We start from the raw sequence: 23675 nt of genomic DNA, 5'->3' as shown, positions 1-23675 counted from the left end.
GAGCTTTCTGTCTAAAGGTGTGGATTTTTCTCTTTGAAATTTATATACTAAAAGACTCCTATTATCTTATGCCAAACCTATGCTAATTTCTTAATGACATGTTAGTTAAAATAACACTTTGGAGGATTGGCTAAGGATGCCACAGTATTCATAATAAACCTGTTCTTGTGCAGCAAGGTGGTAAATCATGAATATCAAAGTGCTGATCATACTAATTTGAATTAATTTAGCATAGTGGAACGTATGAAGACATAGTTTTTCCAATGCATATGTCACTTTTTAGCCTAAAATTTCAATGAGTGGGGTAAGTACATTTGTTACACGTACAGTGGCAAAATTATGCTTATGTACTACTCTCTACCTTGTGTTCTGGTTCTGCGTGTGTTTTCTCTGCCATGTTAGGAACCTCCAAGTGGGGTATCTTCTTCTTTTGGGCTCCTGCCACCATACCTGGCATAGAAGAGCCCAAAAAGTACTTCAAAGGGGAGAAGGAAGTGGAAAATTATGCATCATGAGTGTGTCAAGTACTATTAGGTATATTTTATACATGATCCTGTTGAATCCTAACAACCCTTGTAAGGTAGAAATCATTCCTAGCTTATAGGCGAGAAAAATGAGATTCAGATGTGTAGAACACCCTGATCTGATTCCCACTGATGGGGTATAGACTCCAGATCTGTGTCTTTCTGGGGTGGAGACTTTGGATCCTGAAACACTATCTTTAGTAATGATTGAGGCTAAGCCATGTGGCTGAGCAATGATACACGGCCCCACAGATTGAAGGTCAGAGCATTGCTGGGCAGAGGATGAGTTGATAGAGGTCAAATAAACTTGGTTTCAAACCCCAGGTCCACACTTAGTAGTGTGTGTCCTTAGGCAAAATACTTCCCTCTCTGTGCTTTATTTCCATGGCTAGAGAATAGAGAATGATGAGGATATTACTCTCCTTGCAGAGAAAGATCATAGTGTCCCCAATTAACAAGCAGGGAAGTAGGAAATACAGTGACTCAAGTCACTTGGCAAAGTCAGGGCTGTGGCAGGTTGAGAATTCACGTCTCTGACTCCTGTCACCTGTTACCTCTCCAGATGTCAAGTCTGGGTACAGTTTGATGACAGAACTGCCATCACCTGCCACTCACCCTTGATTAGCCCTTAGCAGCCCCCATAACTTGGTGGCTCTTACAACCCGATCCTAGAGCCCCATGGCTGATTCATGCTCTTTTTCTCTATTGTGTCTTTTCTGTATTCACTCCTATGTTCTCGAGGAAGATTCATTCCAGAGGGTAAAAGAGATTCCACAAGCCTTGTTCTTAATGTGTACACCCCACACAGGACATGAAGGAAGTTGAAGGCAGCATGCTGTTGTATTTGGGTGGCGTGCAGCTGAAGAGCTAGTTTTTGAGCACTTACTCTGTAATAGGTGCTTAGAGGGACATAGAATTATCTGCAAAACAGGCCAATCTTTGAGGGGTTTATCTGTTTAGGTAGAAAGGGCACATCCTTGATACCTAATAACAATTCGAGATCGTCTAGAACAGTGGCATATGGTGTGAGGGAGGGGGAGGCAATCAGGGTGCATTGTCTATGGAAGATCTGAAAGCAATAATGAAATTACCTCAGATGATTTGCTTTTTATTATCGTCATGTACCGTGGTGATAAAATATTCCTCCACCAGAGCCAGCCGCTTCTACCACTCGCACCTTGTCCCTAAGTCCTGCACTGGATCAATAATCAGCTGCCAAAATGAGTTGATACCAGTGACATGTTTGGGAGGTCAAGCTGGCAGTGGTCAGTGTGGACTGAACTGTTGGGGAGGGCTGCATGGAAGTCCCCTCCCCTCCCTCTCAGTTAGGACAGGACATCAGGAGAGCAGTCTGTGACCCTGAAGACTGGAGCAGTCCCTGATGCCCGTGCGAGCCATAGGTCAGGAAAGTGCTTTCTGTGCATTGCCTCACCGTGTGAGAGGCTGGTAGCCCGAGATGGTTCTGTAGCTGAGGAATCTGGGTGAGTGGTAGGTGTCCTCCTATGTGAGATTAGGGGAGTAACGCCCAGCTTTCAGACAGCCAACAGGGGGGCTCAGTAGTGCTAATGCCAAGCCCTTCATGCAGAGAAGTGTCTTAAGTGTCAGACACTGCTTTGTGCCAGAGGTAAATCTCTCTGCAGAGGGAAATGTTGGCACATAGCTGATAAACACCAGTGTCTAGATAGCCCTCCTGGGCACAACAGTCCTCATTTTTTCTTTTACTTGACTCTCCACAAAATCCTTTTTGCTCGAAACTTTGTAGAATTGGTATTTATTGATTTCTATCAGCTGAGAGTTGGCTGTTTAGTCTCTCACGTGCTCTTTATGGCCAAAGAAAAACAGGTAACTCCTTCACAGAGGAGAGATTGATTCCCTTAAAAGGAAGACAGAAGTTTTTTAATGGACAACTTTGGAAAGGTGTGAAACATTAAATATCTATGACAGCAAGACACAGGAATACACAAGCCTGCGTTAAGACCTGATCCCTTCTGGGCCAGGCACATAAGCTGAAAAATGGTACCTGAGCAGTTTGTGAGTACATCATGAAAAGGCACTGAAATGCAGAATTTTTTTCTGTGAAAAAGAGTGTCCCAGCTTGAAAACTGTGTGCTTGAACATGAAGCAAAAAATTTCCTCAAAATTGTTCTGCAAAAAGGGAGTTGCTATCTAGTAGGGTCCTTACAAAATCATTAGAGTTCACAAAAAAAAAAGCTAGATAGATGAGATCCATGAGAGACTGACTGAGAACAGATGGGGAAGGCACATTCGCCTGAAATTCTCTCAATCAATGCATATAATGAATGCTTATCGAGATTACTTCATGAAAAGGGGTTAAGTTTTAAAAAGAGAAGCAGAGAAATTGAATACAGATTTAGTACTTGTTCCTGAGGTTATAACTTCAGAGTTGCCAGATACTGAACATTGTATTAGTTAATATAGTGCTAGTTGTTATAACAAATAAACCCAAATATGTACTGTAACTTAAACATGAGAGAAGATTATTTTCCACTTGTATAAAGCCCAAAGTGGGCACGTTTATGTGAAACCTGGTGATTTGGCAACCCAGCCTCTTCCTGTCTGTGGTTCCACTTTATTTAACAGGCAGTTGCTAAGGTCACTGTACTGGTCAGCATTGAGCTGGTGGAAGCAGAAAGATCACCGAGGACTTCATATGGGAGCTTTTGATAGGCCAAGCCTGGGAGTGGAATGTGGCACTTCTACTCCTATTTCATTAAGTACAGTTCAGCCTTATGGTCACACCCACCTACCTTGAAGGCTAGGAAATGTAGCCCAGCTCTGTGGTTGGCAAGAAGAGGAAATGGGTTTCCTGAGGAGCTAGCTGCCCTCTGTCATTTGAAATTTTGTTCAGACCATTGAAGGTCACTTTAAAAGTAACAGCATGACTAATATGCTGTGCGGATCATGAATGTGTTTTTACCTCTGAGGGCAACTTTCTTGATGCACTCTGAAGGGCTTCTGATGGCCTAGGGTGGGCGTTTCAGTGGCAGTGTCGCACATCGTTTTGAAAAGTGCTGTATCATAGGCAACTTGGAAGGTAAGGAGGTGCTGTGCTTAGAAGAACGGTTAGACAACTCAAAAATTGAGGACAGACATATGGACACTACCTGGAAAGACTGTGAGCTAAATTGCTTCATGGAAGGTGGACATGGAATGAAAAGTACTATTTCTGACTCATAGTGTATATCATTTCATGTGTGTCATAAAGTTTATTCAGGCAGATTGACCAAAACTTGTAGAGGGTAGGGATTTTCTCATTGGGAAAAGAAGAGGGCTGTCTTATCTGGGGGATGCCCTATATCCTAGCACACATGGGAATTAGAAGCTAATCAAAGAAATAAAGAATTAATGCTGGAGGAGGGGAGCCTCACTCTTACAATGTGGGAGAAGTTGGTCAGATGTGCTGGAAACATACTTCTGCATCTGGGAGGAAAAAGAGAGGTAAAAGCTGGGGAATGGGGTTAGTGCCAATCCTGCAGTCTGACTGAGGGAATGAAAAGAGACCCAGGGGATTGGGCAGGGGGGAGGCAGGGTGACCTGTCCCTGGGATAAGCCCCTGGCAGTGCCAATCTCTTGGTGGTGGGCACCCCCGTGTGCTCTTTTTTTCTATGTGATGTGGGCAGGTTCCCCAACCTCTCTGCATCTCTGTGTGTAAGAGTCTGTGAGATGATGTGTTCACAGAGCTGTGCACATAGTAGGGACTTCATGAAAGTTTCCTCTCCCATCTTCTGTGCAGCTACTCACCAGCCCCATTGTTGGGGATCATTGTCTCCATAATTGGCTATGAGTAACTGGGGAGATGTTCTCCCCTATAAAATGCAACTTCATGACAAGAAGCAGCTCAGCCCCCTTCATCCCTAAAGATTCATTGGTGCAGTTTCTTATACTAGAGGTTAGATAAAACTGAGAAGGAGAACTTCCATTGTCATTGACTTTTCATTCTAGAAGTCCTTGTTCTCCTACCTTAGCTTTGGATGTTGGGCAGTGGGGCAGCAGGCTGGTCTTGTGAACAAAAGTTCTGTGGTGCCTAAGAGTTATTGACTTGTTCTTCAGCATCGCATTTCATGAGATCCTCATAGCAGCTCTCTGGAGTTCAGGGTAGGGAAGGAGGCTTGTCACTGATCTTATAGATGAGGAAACTGAGTCACAGATCAGGTACATGGCTTACCCATTGCAGACAGGCCCAGGACTAGACAACAGGCCTGTTCCACAGTAGTATTAAATGGGCATAGGTTTCTTCTGGGAAATAGCTAATGTCCCCCAGCCCTTAAATCCCTTCACAAGGCATTAGCATCAACTGTAGCAAAGGAAATGGAATCAGGTTATAGGAAGAAGCTCAGTAGCTGGGTGACTAAAGCCCAGGTTCGGAACTGTGTTTCCCATCACTTAACATGGTTTCTGAGCTTTGAAGAACTTTTTTCGTTTGATAGGTGCTTGCTTGGCAGGAAGAGGGGGACGGTGATCACCTTTTTAAAAAAAATTTTTGAGATTTTCTTTGCAAACTCTTTGTACTGAAGGAAGAAAGCAAAAGGAGCAAAGAGTTGGAGACAAAAGCACAGGAACCTTTCTTAAAGTGGAAGTTGTCTTCTCATATCTTCCCCATCCCTCATTCCCTTTTCCTGCTTTAGAAGTATTTCTACATCCTGTGCCTATAGATACATATATTTTTATTTACTTACTGTATTTTGGAAAATGGCTTATATAATTTTTCCCCAGAAGTCAAAATGTAGGAACCAGGGACCACCCACCTCTTGTACGCAGTTCAGACTCTTTCTGGGTCACTGTTTTTCATTCATTCATGCCAAAAAATTACACTGAAGGATATGGATGGACCAAAGCTGCATGGGTTTCTTACAACAGGCCTGGGTAGAGAGGCTTGGTATAAGAAACCCACCTTGATTATAAGAGCCAGAATGGAAAACTGAAAAAGAAAAGAATGTCTACCCAGTGTCACAGGATTACTTTTGTGGGTGCCAAAACATATCTCAAAGTAGCCCTTTAGTCACCTAATAAAAGATGGAAAATATTTATTCCACGTGTACTGCTGGAATCCATGTATTTTAATATGACACCTTTGATATATTTGCAGGGAGGATAGGAAAGATGTTCTCTGTTTTATTTCTTCTGAACCTTTTTAAAAGTTTCTGAACTGCTTAAATGAACCTACCTGTAGACTAAGTGTGTTAGGAAGCTGATTTAGCTACATTTGAGCTCTTCCTCTCCCTTACTTCCTCCTCAGGTTCTAGAATACAAGCTCAGTACTTTCCTGCCTTCCCTCTATTGCCCTGGGAAAGATAGTAAGTAAATAGTGTCTGTTGCCAAAGGGAGAAGAATAAACATAGGCTGGATCACCAAATGGTGCTGCATTTCATTTGTATGGTGTCAGAGACACTGGCTGCTTAGATGGCATCGCTGAGGGAGATCCCCAGCATGAAGCAGAGAAGACAACTTGGAGTTTGGCAGGATACCCAGGGTCATTGCAGGTCAGAGAGACTGACTAACAATTACCAGACTCACAAGAGACAGATAAATAACAAGAGGGTCCTCTGACCAATAAGGACTTTCCCCACCTTAACAAAATCTTCATGGGAAGCCCACATGTTATAGGAGGCTTGATTGGTGTATTAGTCTGTTCTCACCTTTCTATAAGGAAATACCTGAGACTGGCTCATTTATTAAGGAAAGAGGTTTAATTGACTCATAGTTCTGCAGGGCTAGGGGGGCCTCAGGAAACCTACAATCATGGTGGAAGGCAAAGGAAAAGCAGGCACCTTCCTCATAGGGTGACAGGGCGGAGTGAGTGCCAGCAGGGGAAATGCTAGACACTTATAAAACCCATCAGATCTCATGAGATTCACTCATTATCAGAAGAACAGCATGGGGGAAACTGCCCCCATGATCCAGTCACCTCCCACCAGGTCCTGCCCTTGGCACGTGGGTATTATGGAGATTATAATTCAAGACAAGATTTTGAGTAGGGACACAGCCAAGCCATATCAGTTGGTAAGTACCATGTGAAAGCAAGTTAATGGCCCATGTCAGAGAGCTAAAACCATTTGTTTTAGTTCTATGTGGCCTGTAGGGAATTTCCTAGTCAGTCAGCCCAAGAGATTTAGTGGTTCAGCAAAGTTCCACATACTGGGGCCCTTCATTTCCAGATATTGGGAGTGTCTAAAGGATGAATTTTGTAATATCAGATAATGTAAGAGAATAGCCTCTGGTGACAGGTGATTGAAATAGATAATTTCTGAGTCCCTTCATTATTTCCTATCTGTTTCTTAATTTGTGAAATAAAAGTCAAGGGTTATCTAAGGAAGAACACTAAGTTATGACTAGTACTTTCATTTGTTGAATAAATACATATCTGGTGTTCATTATGTCATTTAACTTTTTTTCTTTTTTTCTTGAGACAGGATCTCACTCTATCACCCAGGTTGGAGCACAGTGGTGTGATCTTAGCTCACTGCAACTCTGTCTCCCGGGTTCAAGTGATTCTCCCACCTCAGCCTCCTGAGTACCTGGTACTACAGATGTCAGCCGCCACACCTGGCTAATTTTTGTATTTTTAGTAGAGACTGGGTTTTGCCATGTTGGCCAGGCTGGCCTCGAACTCCTGACCTCAAGTGATCCACCTGCCTTGGCCTCTTAAAGTTGGGATTACAGGTGTGAGTCACTACACCCAGAATTAACTTTAAATGTGGATACTTTTAATTCTTTGGTTATGGTTTGTTAGGTGCTGCCACTGTGGGTCACTGTCTTATCCTTCCCAGTAGGGAGAGAGAGGTATGGCTGCTCTTCTGATTTTCACCTCCTCTTACTAATTTACCCTATGGTGGGGCACACATAAACTGATAGTGTTGTTTCATGTTAAGTAAAAGCAAATAGCCAACTTCGTTTGACCGAAACTCAACGTGTCACTTTCTACCTCTTTTCTTAGTCCTTAAGGACTTCTGTTTTCTGTTAGTCTGCAGGCTCTTAAGGTCGGGCTCTGTCTTCCCTTCATCTTTGAAGCTTCTACTCTTGTGCTTCCCTCTTGACGTAGGCCCTGAATCACTGTTTTGTTGACTAGGAGAGCATATGAACTGTTTGTGCAACCTCTCAAGCTCTGTTAGAAACGGAAGATGATCACACATCCTGTGGCACCCCTTTTTCCCAGATCCCAAGCTTCTGGGCACCCTTTCTTTCTTCACCTCCACAGATGAATGTCGAGGGCGTTTCTAATGCCAGGGCAACAGCTATGAGCACTTATGGGACCACAGGTTTGACTCCTGAACGAAGGATGTCCTTCTCCGTGGTCTCTCTTTCCTGGCAGGCATCTTATTGCTATTTTGGAAATTTTTCTCTGGGCCATAGAGGTTTGAACCAGTCGTGTCTAGGAGTGTTTGTTTTCTCAGGAAAAGCAGCCCTGTTAAAGCCATTGTTTTAAAAAGTCACTTGGAGCATTAAAAACCTTCGAACATCCATTCATAGCGCTAAAATTTAGGAGTGGTTGGGGCTTCAGGCAAGCAATATTGAATTAAATGTGTGGAGCACTTTAAGACAGCGTTTGATTGTACATTTAAAATAGGGAATGCAAATCAAAATTCCTCCTGGGTGCTTTAAATCATACATTATATGTGCAGTATTTTCAATTAGCTGCAGAAAAAAATATGTTCGGTGTGGTTCTATTTTTACAGCTGGGAATTGCTCAGAGAACACAATTGACTATTTCATACATGTGAGATTTATTTAAATGACTCATGGGGCATTTGCAGTTTAGCCAATAATTGAAAATATTGTTGCAGTGTGGCAGGTAAAACTAGGAAATCATTTTGCATTCCTGTAGAGGTGTTCCAAGCTCAGCAGCATATTATATTAATCGAAGAGAGGCAAACAGGGAGTGAGATCAGTGTTGAGTCTTAGTCTTTCACATTTCATTCCTGGGTTTTGCCCCACCATGGAATTATATGGGATGGTGCTTTCCAGAAGGACCCAAAACACTAAGGTGTTATCTTGTTTCTATTCTGTTTTTATATGCCAAACACAAATGAACGGTCACACCAGATATGAAAAGACCCATCCATCCCCCAACTCTCTTCTGACTCCTATACCTTCCCCTCCATTCTTTGTACCATTTCACTTCAGATGTCGCCTAGAATACTGATGCAGCAGGCTAAGCTGAGAGTCTCAGGATAGACAATTCAACCTTTCCATGGTGGTTCATAAATATCGCTAGGGATTTGGAATGCATGCTCCCACTAAAATGATGTAAATGGCAGTCAGGTGACACCATATTAAAATGGATCATTACTTGTGTGATTCAGACAAAGTATGGGTTAAGTAGGCATTTTGAAGGCAGAATTAAAATGCTAACCACCAATTACTAACCTTCCTCTGTAATAGTGGTTCCCAACCAGGGATGATCCTTCCTGTCTCCCTCAAGGACATTTGTCAGTGTCTCCAGACATTTGGTTGGCACATCTGGGTGGGGTGCTATTAGCATGTCTTGGGTAAAGGCCAGGAATACTGCTAAACATTCTGCAATACACAGGACAGCCCCCTACAATGAATAATTATCTAGACCCACATGTCAAGAGTGACAAGGTTATGAAACTTTGCTCTAGAAATAAGTATGCATTCTTTTTTTTTTTTTTAAAAGACTTCCCCAAATATTTTAGACCATACCTGCTTATAAGATGGTGGCTACTGTAATTGACCTTAATACATGATGGCAATCAACAGATCATTGAAAGCTTTCCTTTTTCATCAATGCCTCCATTATATATCGAGCACTTCAATGTCCATGTGCCATGCTGGAGGCTGGGGTGCCATGGTGAACAGGATGGACAAGGTCCCCAGTGGGCTCACAGGCACAGAGACAAGGGAAGATGACAGTGATCCAGTCAGAGGGAACATAGGCATGAAGGCCTGAGGCTGGGAAGAACCGGGCATGTTCTGTGATCTGCAAGGACGACAGAGCACTGTAGTCCCCACCTTATTGGTGGCCTAAGTTACCTGCAGTCTGAAAATTGGTACATGCAGTACAGTAAGATGTTTTCAGAGAGAGATCACATTCCAGTAACTTTTATTACAGCATATTATCCATATATATAACAATATGTTTTATTATTATACTATTTTATTGTTGTTGTTCATCTCTTATTATGCCTAATTTATAAATTCAGCTTTATTATAGGTACTTATGAACAGGAAAAAACATAGTGTATATAGGGTTCCACATTTTCCATGGTTTTGGCATCCACTGAGGGTCTTAGAACGTATTTCCTGCGGTTGAGGGGGGCCTGCTGTCTGTGGTAAAGGAAGCCAAATCCAGACCAGGCAGGCCGACTCAGAGGCTGTGGAGAGAGGGTGCTGGATTTTCTTCAAGAGCGTGGAGAAGTCATCGGAGGGATTGACTCAGGTTTTGGAGTCACTGGGGCACTGCAGGCAGAGAGTTGGGTCTAGGAGACCAGTGTCCTCCTCCGGAGATGTTGGTGGCTTGGGCTGGGGATAGAGGAACTGGAGAGGGGTGGATCATTCAAACGATAGAGAGCTTTTTGCTTGTTGATGGTTCTGTGGGATAAAGGAAAGGATGAAGGACAGTTTCCAGACTTTGGCTTAGGTTCTTGGATGAATGGTTGGTGGTGTCACTTAGGAAGATGTGGAGCCTGGGAGAACAGCAGGGTTGGGGTGAGGAGTACTTTTTCCTCTCATCGTAGTTTTCTATGATAAAGGGACTTCTATATATCTTTCTAAACCTTTTTGGAGAAGCACTGTGTTTTACAGTCTGCTTGCAAAAATGGAAGGTTTTCCTCCTGGATTACCTCACCTTCCAGTTACCATTGTAATAGGCTTTCCAACGGAGCTCGGATTTATTTCTAAATGATCTCTTTGAGCAATGATCAAGCATTTTCTATATGAGGTATTTCATTCATCTAAACAAAACTGTGATGAGAGTTGGCCTAAACTCTAGACTTCTATCATGGAGTCTGTTGACCACTGAGGCAGGGCTGGTCTGGCTTTGACACACTAAAACTTCTTTAAAAGTTATGTTAATGTAATCCCACCCGATTTCAGTTTCAGGCTGGTAGGAAAACACTTCCTTATTCATGAGGTTGGCAGCCTTGGAAAGAACACAAGGAAAATCGCCAGAGCCTGACGCCCATTTCCTCAGTCGCCAGTGACCATCAATCATTTCTTGAGCCCATCACCAGGGCTGTCGATGGAGTCACAGGGCTGAGCTGCTTCCCCCGGGGAGGGCAACGCCTCTCAAGTCACCTTTGCTGAGGACCTGTGACCAGATGTGAAAGTCTGATAAAGTCATATACTAGAGATCCTTGACTCCCTCTACTAGCAAAGAAATAAAGGAAATTGAAAAAAGACCAAAAGTCTTAAAGACAGCTTTAAACATTCGTTTTTATTTTCAGAAATTATAATATTTGAACATTTTGCACTCGAGGAAATGTTAAGCTGGACTGTGGCGTAGAGCTTCAGAGGCTGAAGAGAGGACCCCAGGCCTTCATGATGATGGTGGTAAATGGGGTAACAGCAGAGGTCAGCTTTGAGTGGGGCCTCAAGAACTGTCCTAAGAACCTGAGACGTAGTACTTTTTAAAATCCTCATAACAACTCTTAAAGTAAGAACTACTATTACACCAGTTTTCAGATGGAGGAGCTGAGGCACATTGAAGGCAAGCACTTGTCAAAAGTCATACAGTTAATTGGCAGTGGAGGTGACATCTGAACTTGGGTAGTTTGTCTTAGGAACCTGCAGGGGCCATGTATAGTGTCCTAAATCCTTTTGTTAATTTCTTATAGAATAAGAATTAATACTGTTATACGTCAAATAATTATGAAAATGTACAGTTATGCAAGCACACTAAAACTGTAGCTATTCTTTTTAAAAGGACCAAAAATATTACATTTTTGCATAATTGTACATTTGCAGTACAGGGAAAAGTAAGAAATAAAAAGATCTGTCTTAAGGTACATTGGCATTTTTGCTGACTAAAATTTTACAGTAGGGTTTTTTTTGTTGTTATTTTGAGATAGTTATATAGATTCATATGCAGTTGTAAAAAAAAAAAATAGTAATTCAGAGAGCGCCCATATGCCCTTTACCTGGTTTCCTGCAAAGGCATTGTCTTGCATAACTGTAGTACAGTACCACAACCAGGAAACCGACATCACACAATCCACCCACCCTATTCAGATTCAGATTTCCAGGTTTACATGTACTCACTAGGGTGTGTGTATTTACTTCTATGCAGTTTTATCACATGTGTGGACTTGTATGGGCAGCACCACAGGCAAGATACAGAACAGTTCCACCACAGGGACCCCTCGTGCCTCCCTTTTACCACCACACCCACCCCTTCCCTCTCTTGTTCTCTAACTTCTGGTGCCTACTGATCTGTTCTCCATCTCTGCATCTGTGTCATTTCAACGGTGGTACATACATGGAATTACACAGTATGCGTCCGTTTGAAGTAGGCTTTTCCATTCAGCATAATTCTTTGAAATCCAGCCAAGTTGTTCAGTGTATCAGTAGTTTATTTCTCTTTATTACTGAGCAGTAGTCTGTGGTATGGATGTACCGCAGTTTGTGTAACCATTCACCCACTGAAGAACATCTGGGCTGTTTCCACTTTGGGGCTATTGAAAAGTAAAGTTGCTGAGAACATTGGTATACAGGTTTTTATGTGGAATGATTTTCATTTCTCTCTGATAAATGTCCAGGGTTGCTGGAATATCCAGTTAAGTGCATGTTTAGTTTTGTAAGAAATGGCCAAACTTACATTAAAAATAAATAGATAAATAATAAACAGAAACTACCAAACCAATTTTTTTTCTTTTTCTTTTTTTTTTTTTTTTTTTTGAGATGGAGTTTCATTCTTGTCACCCAGGCTGGAGTGCAATAGCGCAACCTCGGCTCACTGCAACCTCCATCTCCCAGGTTCAAACGATTTTCCTGCTTCAGCCTCCTGAGTAACTGGGATTATAGGCACCTGCCACCACACCTGGCTAATTTTTGTATTTTTAGTAGAGACAGGATTTCACCATGTTGGTGAGGCTGGTCTTGAACTCCTGACCTCGGGCTCAGGTGATCCGCCTGTCTTGGCCTCCCAAAATGCTGGGATTGCAGGCATGAGCCACCTGACCTACCAAACTGTTTTCTAGAGTGGCTGTGCCATTTTATATTCCCACCAGCAATGTGTGAGTGATCCAGTTTCTCTGCATCCTCACCAGCAGCTGCTATTGTCACTAGTGTTAGCCATTCATCTGGACATGTAGTGACATCTCATTGTGGTTTTAATTTGCATTTCCCCAATGGCTAATGATGTTGAACATCTTTTCATGGACGTATTTGCCATCTATACATCCTCTTTAATGGACTATCTGTCCATGTCTTTTATTTCCTAATCTGATTTTTTTATAGTTGGGGTTTAAGAGTTTTCCATGTAATCTAGATACTAGTCCCTTGACAGATATGTGATTGGAGAATATTTTCTCCTAGTCTCTTCATCATCTTTGCGGGATCTTTTGCAGAGTAAAACTTTTCATTTTGATGAGGTTCAATTGATCAGTTTTATAGTTTATCAGTTTTTCCTTTTATGAAACTCAGGCTTTTAATGTCAACTCTAGGAAAAATTAGAGTTTTGATTCCTGCCTGTTGTCATGCGCAGTGCTGGATGTTGAGAAAGAGAGCCATGGAGCAAGATAGACACTGGAGTGTGAATGATTCTTCCAACTTCTGTCCGGTTGGGTTCTGCAGTATGTCTTGATGAGCTGCCTATTTGTTGGGGTCGTGGACACAGGGTCGCCCTTGTCTTGCAAAGGCTGTAAGGTGATGATGGTATGAAAAGAAAAATATTTCCAGAATAATCCATGGTACCTCCCAACACAAGGTTTGTTTGCACTTGAGAGCCTCTATCTGGAACACTCTTCCCTGCCCCCATCTTTCCACCCCTTTGTCCAGTCACATCCAGCCCATCCTCCAATGTCCGCCCACGTGACCCTTCCCGGGAGCGCTTCCCTGGCCACTGCCTCTCACCCTGGCCCAGGTGTGCTTCTGCTTCCATTCTTGCACACTCTCCTTGAGGTCAGAGCATTTGTAAAGTAAATATGTGAAAATGAAAGTAAATATCAATTAAGTAATAAGACAATTTGATTAAGGTCTGTTTCCCCTCTATACCAGGCTTCCCCAACGTTGGCACTACTGACATTTCGCTGGGTAATTTTTTGTTGCAGGCGGCTGCCCTGTGCATTGTTGGTGCTGCTTGCCAGCATCCCTGGCCTTCCCCCTTCCAAATGCCATGGCACCACCCTCCCTGGCCCGCACCTACCAGATACCATAGCACTACCCTCCCTGGCCCCCACCCAGTGGTGAAAACCAAAAAAAGTTTTCAGATATTGACAAATGCTCCCTGAGGGACAGAGTCACCCAGGTGGAGAACCACGCCTTGAGACTCTGAGAGGTGGGAGGGCAGGTGCCAAGCCCCTTTTCATGCCTGTTCTCTCCCTAGCGTCCCAGCACTGGGCCTGGCACCACGGTGCTTCATTAATATTTATAGGATAAATGAAGGGATAAACCAACTTAATAGGGTACACTTGTTTACACGGCAACCTTGGAAATACTACCCTGACTTCAAAGGAACAAAGTGGGTTTTTTTGGGCACTTGGGCCCCAGGAATCTTGAGTCTTCTGTATGCTGTTGGGTGTTGGTTTCCTTGCCCCTCTCCCTGGCTCACTGAAATAGGAACGCAGGAGCTGCTGAGTTCCTGCCTGATAAAACCTGACATCCTCCATGAACACTGCCAAAGCGGAGTTCTCACAGCCCAGAAAAGGCATCTCTGTTTATCCACAAGGCGTGGACTCCCCTTGTGAGAAAAAGAGGGCCGCCCAGCAGACAGAACAGGCCCTCCTTCAGGTGGCCTTTCTGGGGTGATTTGCACAGGGTGGTTTGGAGACCTAATGCAGCGTTCACTTGCTGATTCTGCTTTCCCTCTAGCTGAGCCTTACTCCCTTTTCAAGAGGGACAGGAGGGAAGTAGGGGTTTGGGCTCCGTTTTGCCTAGCTAAGCAGGTAACTGGGTAGAACCGGTTTAGAAAGCTCCCAGGGAGTAAGAACAGTGGTTGTAAGAATAATTTAGGTTATATGTGAATGTTTTAGGTTTTTCTCTCAGTGCCTAACTGTTCTGTTTCCCGAACCTGAATGATAGAGCTGGCTTTGGCTTAATAAGAAAAAGGCAGCCTGTAAGGAGTGACCAGGCGGTGGGTGGGGAGGACTGATAATGCCATCCACAGTTCCCTACTGCTGCTTTGTGGGTTTCAGGAGGTGCACTGTGTCAGGAGGCTGGGGCTCCTCTATTCCCGCAGAGGAACAGCTGCCCAGTCACTCAACCTGGGGTTCACACCTTCCCCAGTGCTTCTTGCAGGAGGCTCCGCATGTTATGTGCATATCTATCTCTAGCTGCCAAACTTCTCAACAGGCTGTAGATGAACCTGGGTTGACAAATTGGATAAGGTGGGCTGGCAGGCCAAATCTTCAATTACTGATACCATATCCTTTCCCTTCTAAGATGCACAAAAGTAACTGGCTTCATTCCTTCCTCTCCCATATAGAGAAGGCTTGACTTGAAAATTCCAGGGAGTGGCCACGTCAGGTGGCTCACGTCTGTAATCCTGGCACTTTGGGAAGCCAAGGTGGGTGGATCACTTGAGGTCAGGAGTTCAAGACCAGCCTGGTCAATATGATGAAACCCCATATCTACTAAAAATACAAAAAGTAGCCAGGCATGGTGGCACCCACCTGTTATCCCAGCTACTTGAGAGGCTGAGGCAGGAGAATCACTAGAACTGAGGAGGCGGAGGTTGAAGTGACCCAAGATCACGCCACTACACTCCTGCTTGGGCAACAGATTAAGACATTGTCTCAAAAAAAAAAAAAAAAAAAAAAAAAAAAAAAAAAAAAAAAAAAAAAAAAAAAAAAAAAGGAAAGAAAGAAAATTGGTATCAGTGCAGTCATAGATTTGATGAGAAACAGTCTAGGACTTTAGACGGAGACTTTGGTTTTAAACTAAGGAAAGTCAGGGGTATCAGTGTGTGGCACCTGGGGGGAGAGTGGGAATGTGTGTTCTCTTGTGCCCTAGAGCAGGCTTTCTTTATTTTGGCACTACTGATATAACTCTTTAGTGTGGGGGCTGTCTTGGGTACTGGAGAAAGTTTAGCAGCATCCCTGGCCTCCATCCACTAGATGCCAGTAGCACCTCCTTCCCACGTGTGCAACCAAAAACGTCTCCAGACATTGCCACATCTACTCTGGGGGCAGAGGGGCAACATCACCCACCACCACCAGTTGAGAGCCACTAGAGTAACAAACATTATGTTCAATTCTAGTGCCTTGTAAAACTGGTCACTTGTTTACTTTGAGTAGTCGATGATTTAAGCAAAGGACAGAGAGGTAGAAGGAAGACAGTGTTTCTTCACCTTTTTTTCAGTTGACCCTTTAAACTCTGTCACAGGATGCAGTGTTGCATACAGAGCACTGGCTTTTAGGCATCAGGTCTTTTTACCATGTACCATTTATACAGTCTTGCCAGAGTCTTTAATTTTTCTGGGCCCTGGTTTTTATTATCTATAAAATGTAAATACTAATGCCTACTTCTTAAGTTGAGGGTTAAACTGGATGTTGAAAAGGAAGCTCCAGGTACAGTGTCTGTCATACAGTAGATGTCTTATTCTGTTTCAGTCTGTAACAGAATACCACAGACCAGGTAGTCTATAAAAAAACAATTTATTTCTCACTGTTCTGGAGGCTGGGAAGTCTAAGATCAAGGCACCAGCAGGTTCAGTGTTTGGTGAGAGCCTGCTTTCTGGTTCATAGATGTTGCCTTCCCACTGTGTCCTCACACAGTAGATGGGACTAGCTAGCCTTCTGAGACCTCTGTTATAAGGGCACTAATTCCATTCGTGAGGCTTCACCCTTATGATCTAATTACCTCCAAAACACCCAGCTTCTAATACCATGGGTTAGGATTTCAACAAATGAATTTTGGAAGGACCTAGTTATTCAAACCACAGCAGCAGGCATTCAATAAATGATGGCTATTATTCTTAGAGGACTTAAGAAGGTATTCCACAAATTTTAAGCAAACTGGAATTTTTTTAAAAGTTAGCAATAACAGTTGCTGCTGATACCTAAAATAGTAATGAAACAGTTACTTTCCATGGAATTACAATTTATTTCATAAACCTATATTGAGTTACTACTATATACTAGGTACTATGCTAAACACAGAGAATAAAAAAATTAAGTCATAATCCCCACCATTAAATATCTAATATGTAGATTTGGCCACATAAATAGGTCAAATCATGTTCACCAAAATAGCACCACCATTTACTGAAAGAACTCAACATGAAATAGTCTGTGGGTTGTAATGGGGTGTAACATTCATCTTAGTGTATATAAAAAGATTCCACTCTATTATTTTTCAACTATTTCTCCTTTTCCAATAAATACTATTTTTATTAAAGTTTTATGATCCTTTGATTTAGCCACTGTTGTGCTCCATAACCTCCTCTCCTCCTGTTTAGAACACATTTCAGCTATTCCAGAGTATAAGTTCCTGATAAAAGGAAAAGGGATCCTTGTTGTAAGTGGCGATTTCATTACAGAAATTTTGAAGGAGACATAACAGTATACAGAATAATAAATAATATTCATATTCCCACCACCAGAAATAACTATATAGATATTTTAATATCTGTCCTGTTCGTCTTTTTTGTGCCTGTGTATAATTTTTACATAGTTAATTATACCGTAGATTTTTTTCCAATTAAGATATATCCAGAATATATTACCATGTCTTTAAGTTTTCTTCAGAGATAGGTTCTTAACAGCCAAAGAATATTGTGTTGGATGGATGTCATTAAGTGTTCATTATTGTTGGACATTTTAGGTTATGTTCTTCCAGAAGCAATCCCTGAGCCAAGGGATTCATTAAGGAAATGCTCCCAGGTGAAACAGTAAGGGAAGGGGAAGAGTGGGAATTAGAAAGGGAAGAAACCAAGCAAGAAATATCAGGCAAAATCCTACATTCAGAGCTCATGGGGAGCTCTGGAGAGTCAGTGAACAACCAGACCAGTAGTCAATGGCTGTTAGTCCTCAGGAAGGGAATGGTGTTTGTGAACTCTCAACGACTTAAGGCCAACTAAGAAAGTGGCCTTCAACTCCCACTAGTAATTGTCCGAGGTAACAGGTATAAACCGTTAGCAACAAAGCACCTAGAAACTAGGGGATAAGTGCACAAAATTGGTAAAAGGTCACCCACAGTGTCCCCTCCATTGGAGATTCAATTTGCAATTATAATTGCTGTTACCATTATTTATTGCAAAGAATATTGCAATGCTTTTACACTGAAAATAATAGTAAACATTTTTGGAGCGGAATCTTTTTTATTATTACATTAGGATTGATTGATAGAAGGGGTATTAGTGTTCCAATAGGTAGATACATTATTAAGATTATTTATGCATACTAGGGATTGCCTTTAAGAAAGATTTTTTAAAAATCAATTTACACTTCTAGCACTTGATACTCATTTTTTTATTGGCAAGAATCCAGAGAGTGTTAGTCTCTCATCTCTGAATTGAGGGCCCATAGCCATATGAGGGTTATTCTAAAGGATCAGAGAAATCATGTTCATGGCCCAGTTTTGAGTCTAGATTGATAAATAATATCTCAACATACGATTTTTAAAAAATGTACCTAGATACTGATAAAAAGAATTTGCATTTTATTAACATGTTTAAGAAGTCATGGTTTTTTATTATGTATTTTTACAAATACTAAAAACATACATGTGTAATATTTTTTATGTCTAAAAAAGGTACTTCCGTGTCTCTTACTGAAGAGAGAAGTTAAAAAGGTATTTCCTTGTTTCTAAAGATTGAGAACCATTGGTCAATATGACTGTAATGTCTTGGGTCACCTCTTGGTTGCTGGATTAGGAAATCAGCCATTTGGACCATTACATCTTAAAGACATGTCAAAAAGAAAAGTCTGTAGGACTTGATACGTAAGTAAACCAGATTTAATGATCTGTCAGCAGACTGGAAAACATATCTCAGCACTATTATAGGTTTTCTGGGACACACTTATCCCCCTTCATTCCCATAGTAATGTACCCCTCAGTTCTCTTACAGAGACAGCAAAATGCACCAGCATTTTCTTAATCTATTTTTGAGTCTTAAATAGTCTAAGGAAGTTACAAAGATACAGACAGGCCTTCATCAAGGTAGCAGTGTTTGACTGTTTTCTTAGCTTGATTCTTGAGACTTTCTAAATAGTTGCTGAAATACAAATCAGAGTATTTCAGGTCTTGAACACTGAAGAAGACCAGAAGAAGACAGCCAGCATTTACTGAACACTTGCTCTGAGCCAGGTATTAGGCTGGTTACTATGTCTTTCTGTTTGCACCTATTGAATTCCCATGGCCACCCTTGAGATACGATTTCTGATATGGCAGAGGACAAAGCTAAGACGGATACAGATTGTGACTTACCTTGGATCTCTTGGTTAATGGGTAGTAGGATTGGAATTTGAACCTTAGGTGTATTTTCCCGGAAACTTAGAGGAAAATAGAATAAATATCCTGTAATCTTGAATTTTAAAAGACAGACTGCTAACAAAACTCTAATCCCCTCCTTCCCCCTAGCCTTTTCCCATCAACCCAAAGAGATTTTAGAACATATAATATGTGGATAAAAGGCACTTGACGTCAGAGTGTACTTCACAATAAAATATGTGTCTTTTTGTTGCAGGAACCATTTGGATGTTGCTGCCATACTTTTCAGCAGCTGAAAAGTTATTTCCTAAACATTTTAAGGTTCCTTTTTGGCCAAATTCATTAGCGTCATAGAATGAGCATACACTTTGAAGGCAGACAAAAATTTAAGAAAAAATTCCGATGTCTCTTTCTCCAGTAACCTGAAAGAACCCATTTTAAAACTATCAAGCTGCTGTCTCCTTGATACGTTGGCATTTCCCGTTTGTTCTCTAAATTTTAAAGACGCTGAGTCATTTTGATAATACTCAGTACACTTCCCAAGGATAACCAAGAGGCACTTTAGTTTGCTTGTTCACCTGATTTGGTGTCATAAGAAAATGTGGTGGATGTTTGGAAAATGAAGACAGGTCTTAGTGGACATTATTTCAGTATTGCTTATACAGGTTTGAGAGACAGAGACCATATGTGAGGCTTAACCCCGATTACTTGTCCATTAACAATTACTGTCAACTTACAGAGACAGCCTTAATCTCCATGGCTCACCTCCTGAAGAGTCTCTAGAATGTCTCTTGCCAAACACCCTTAAGAGTATTGGCAAAGTACTGTTGGGAAACATTTGATCTGAATGCTGGACAGCACGATTCCACTTAAGGCCATTCAGAAGTCTCAGTTTGGCAGCCCCAAACCTTTCCTGTACATTTTTATTGATTCATTTATTTATTTTTGAGACACAGTCTCGCTCTGTCACCTGGGCTAGAGTGCAGTGGCACCATCTCAGCTCACTGCAGCCTCTGTCTCCCGGGTTCAAGAGATTCACATGCCTCAGCCTCCCGAATAGCTGCCATTACAGGCATGTGCTGCCACACCCGGCTGATTTTTGTATTTCTAGTAGAGACAGGGTTATGCCATGTTAGCCAGGCTGGTTACGAACTCCTGGCCTCAAGCACGCTGCTCCCCTCGGCCTTCCAAAGTGCTGGGATTACAGACATGAGCCACTGTGCCCGGCCTGTACATTTACTTCTTTGGGAAGCCGTGACAGGAAAAGCTGTTGAGGGATGTCATGATTCGGACACAACATGCCTGCTGTTTTTCTCCACCTGCTCTAGCCCATATATATTAATAAGGGGTCTTAGGTTCCAAGAACCAGGATCCTAGCAACACGAGGCTAGGATAGCAAGACTTTCCTAGTGCCTGAGAAGGTGTCAGCTTTCACTGAGGGGCAGGGAGGGGAGAGGCTGAGATAAATGTGGGGACTCTCCTTGCCGGGCTGTGTGTCAGTTGTTTATCGCTGGCATCTGCACTGTTAGGATTCCATTTTTAGGCTGGGCTTGATTCAGGAGACTCTGCTGTCACACGAGGGCATTGCACTTTGATTCTGCCAGCCCAGCTTTTAATGCTCAGCGGACTCCTTTTTCTCGTCGTCATCCAGCGAGCCTCTCTCCGTCTAGATGGTCATGGGAGGCAAACCGATTCAGTGTCAGCAGCTGGTCTTTCATAATTTGATTTTCCAGTGATGTGTGAACCATCAGTGTAAAACAGTGTCAGCAGTCTGGCTTTCATAATTTGAATTTCAGTATTTGGATATAGTCCAGAGAGTGGTGCAAATGGACTTTGGATTTTCCTTATCACTGTAGCTCAGCATTTCCACAGTTAATTTAGAGTTTATTAGATAAGGGTGCTCAGTGCTACTGTTTCTCACTAAAAGGAACCAGAGCTCCCTAGAGAAGTGGCTGATTCCATCTGGAACAGAAGATACATAAAATGAGCCTAAACCTCTAGTCAAACTGGAAAGCAAGGAGGCTAACAAGACTTTAGGGTTGTATCAGAAGGTTTAAGAACCAGTGTGAAGAGGCTCATTTTGAGCATCAATAAGAATAGTATTTGCAGTGGATCAAGACCCTTAAAGTCTGTTGAAAAACATGAGTTTATAGTGATACAGAAAACAAAACAAAACCTTCTCGTCAATCAACCTATTTTGAATTATTTTGAAAACTGTTAGATATGGGAAATGAATGAAGAATTTATCCTGCCCTTGTAACACAAAATAAACCTCAGGGCAACCAAGTAGTTGATTATGGAAAACTCCTTTTTATATAAATATTCTAATTAATAAGTAAGGAAGGAAAGTTAGAATTGTAACAGCACCCACATTTGGTAACTTTTAATAAAACAGTGCACTTAGGCGGTCATCATGAGCAGCTGATAACACCACAAAAAGAGACAGTCAGCTACTATCTACTGATTTCACCACCCTCGACAGCACCTATACAAAATATGCTTGCAAAAAGAGAAAATCGACTTGAATCTGATCAGTCCCTACGGTTGGGGTCAGCAGGCTTTTCACGTAGAGGGCCACGTGATGACTGTTTTTGGCTTTGCAGGCTATACCGTCTCTGTTGCAGCCAGGCACCTCTGCTCGGCTCCCTATCATAGCACAAATGCACCCATAGACAAAACAAAAAGTGTGGCCAGATCTGGCCCATAGGCCGTAGCTTGCAGACCCCTGCTCTAGCTCTAACAGTTTACAGGAGGGACAGAAGTCAGAGGAACTTGTTGAACAGCATCACATCAATGCAGTTAGTAAAATCTACCCTAGGGAAACTCTACAGGGCAAATAACCTGGTTTCTTCAACACAAAAATTCCAAGGGAAAAAAAATGAAGCAACTAGAAGATGAAAAACAAAACAAAACAAAGGCAGGAGATGTAACCAGTTGCAATATATGGAGCTCACTTAGATCATAATTCAAATATACTATTAAAAAAAAGAAGACAATTAGAAAAAACGTGAACCTGGGCTAGATATTTAACGTGTTAAGGAGTTATTTTGCGGTGTGATAATGATGTTATGGATATATATTTGAAATCTTTAGGCTTAGACTATATGTTGAAATTATTTTGAATTATATGATGTCTACAGTTAACTTCAAAATCATCTTTGATTTGAGTAGAAATAAACCAAGGCATGAGTTGATAATTGCTTTTTCTGTATGTTGAATATGTGGGGAGTATTAAATATTTGCATATATTTGATAACTCCCATGATATAATGTTTTTAAAAATACACATTTTATAAAACATGATCACTTTAAACCTTTTATAGAGAATGAGAGGGGATGGAGAACTTTTCCTTCATTAGACGCTTCCGTGTCCTCCCAAAATACGTGTGCACCCTCCAGCTATGAATGGACCCAGAAGAGTCTTTCCAGTGGCTTTTCCTACCAAACTGTCTGCCTACAACTTATTTATTTTGCTACATAGAGCAGACTAGTGTCATATTATTTATCATTTGTTTGTATACTATATGTAAACTATTTTATTTCATAAAAAGGAGAATTTGTTAGGTCGGAAGTGAGCTTCCTGTTTTGTGACTCTATCCTGGTCTCCACTGTTCAGTTGTTCAGCACCGGTTCCAGGCTAAGGGGTCTGGTCACAGGTGCTCAAGCAGCCTGGAGAGGTGATGGCAGTGGCGGCGATGGTGGGGTGTGAAGCAGCAGGGAGCAGCGGGAGCGAGGCACGCTGGGAAGTGGGTGCCCAGCCCATAAGGGGTGGCGGCTGTGCAGAACGTTTGCCATGGGGGGTGAGGGCCCAGTAGTACCAGAACTTTCATTCCTTTTCATTTTTCCTGAGAATAACCCTAATCTAAACTTGTGACTTTTTTGACTTTTAGTTGCTAAAATTATTTTTAGAGCACTCTGTATTGCACAGCAAACACTTCCTGGATTAGTCCCACAGGTCAACCTCTGATTTTGTGTCTACCAATGAATGGTAAGCTTAGCCCTAAGCTGACCCTGTGGGCACCAGGATTCTAAAGTCCCTGCTTTCCGTGAGCTTCCAGTCTACTTGGGAGAAAAGAAAAACACACTTGGAAAACAACCAAAATGAGGCATGCAAATGGGAAATGCTATAGAAATTCAAAGAAGGGAATAAAGAACCCCATCTTTAACGATCAGGAAAAGTATAACACACCGTGGAAGGAATTGGGTAGAAGTGTCACGGTTGCTAGGTGGGGGCTAAGGGAGAGAAGCAGAGGTGCAGGCTTGGGTAAGCAAGCTCTATCAACAGAAACTATGACTCTTGAAAAAGAGAAGATTTGGTAGATTTTTGGAGACTAGTGCCCCTCCCCACCAGTGGATAATTTTTCTGAACAATGAATTGAAAACAGGTAGCAAACTGTTGAAAAGTATAGCACTGAAATTCAGCAGAGAGTTTGAGGATTTGAGCTGCATATTTGAGCATCACCTGTGTAGAAGAGAGGGTGGACACCATTGGGTCTATAGAGAGTGGGTTCCTCTAATGTCTGCAATTGGCAAGTGGTCTATTTATAAATGCTAGGGATATATTTGGAGTCTGGCATTTGCAAA

General features: G+C 42.1%; 1 protein-coding gene across 4 annotated transcripts in view; it reads left to right on the top strand.

Moving 5' to 3' along the window:
* SERPINE2 (serpin family E member 2) overlaps positions 1-23675 on the top strand; it is a 65493-nt gene that overhangs the window by 10118 nt on the left and 31700 nt on the right. Inside the window, exon 1 of one of the 4 annotated variants that reach the window (XM_031651895.1) lies at positions 3423-3579. The exons of the other annotated variants lie outside the window; for them this stretch is intronic. The gene's annotated coding sequence lies outside the window, so the exon portion shown is untranslated. Of the gene's footprint in view, positions 1-3422; positions 3580-23675 lie in introns of those variants that run through there. 4 annotated transcript variants of the gene reach the window in all.

The sequence above is a fragment of the Papio anubis genome, chromosome 10, assembly GCF_008728515.1.
Source record: "Papio anubis isolate 15944 chromosome 10, Panubis1.0, whole genome shotgun sequence".
NCBI classification, from domain to species: Eukaryota; Metazoa; Chordata; class Mammalia; order Primates; family Cercopithecidae; genus Papio; species Papio anubis.
Note: the sequence above shows the minus strand (reverse complement) of the source record. Positions and strands in the feature narration are given on the sequence as shown.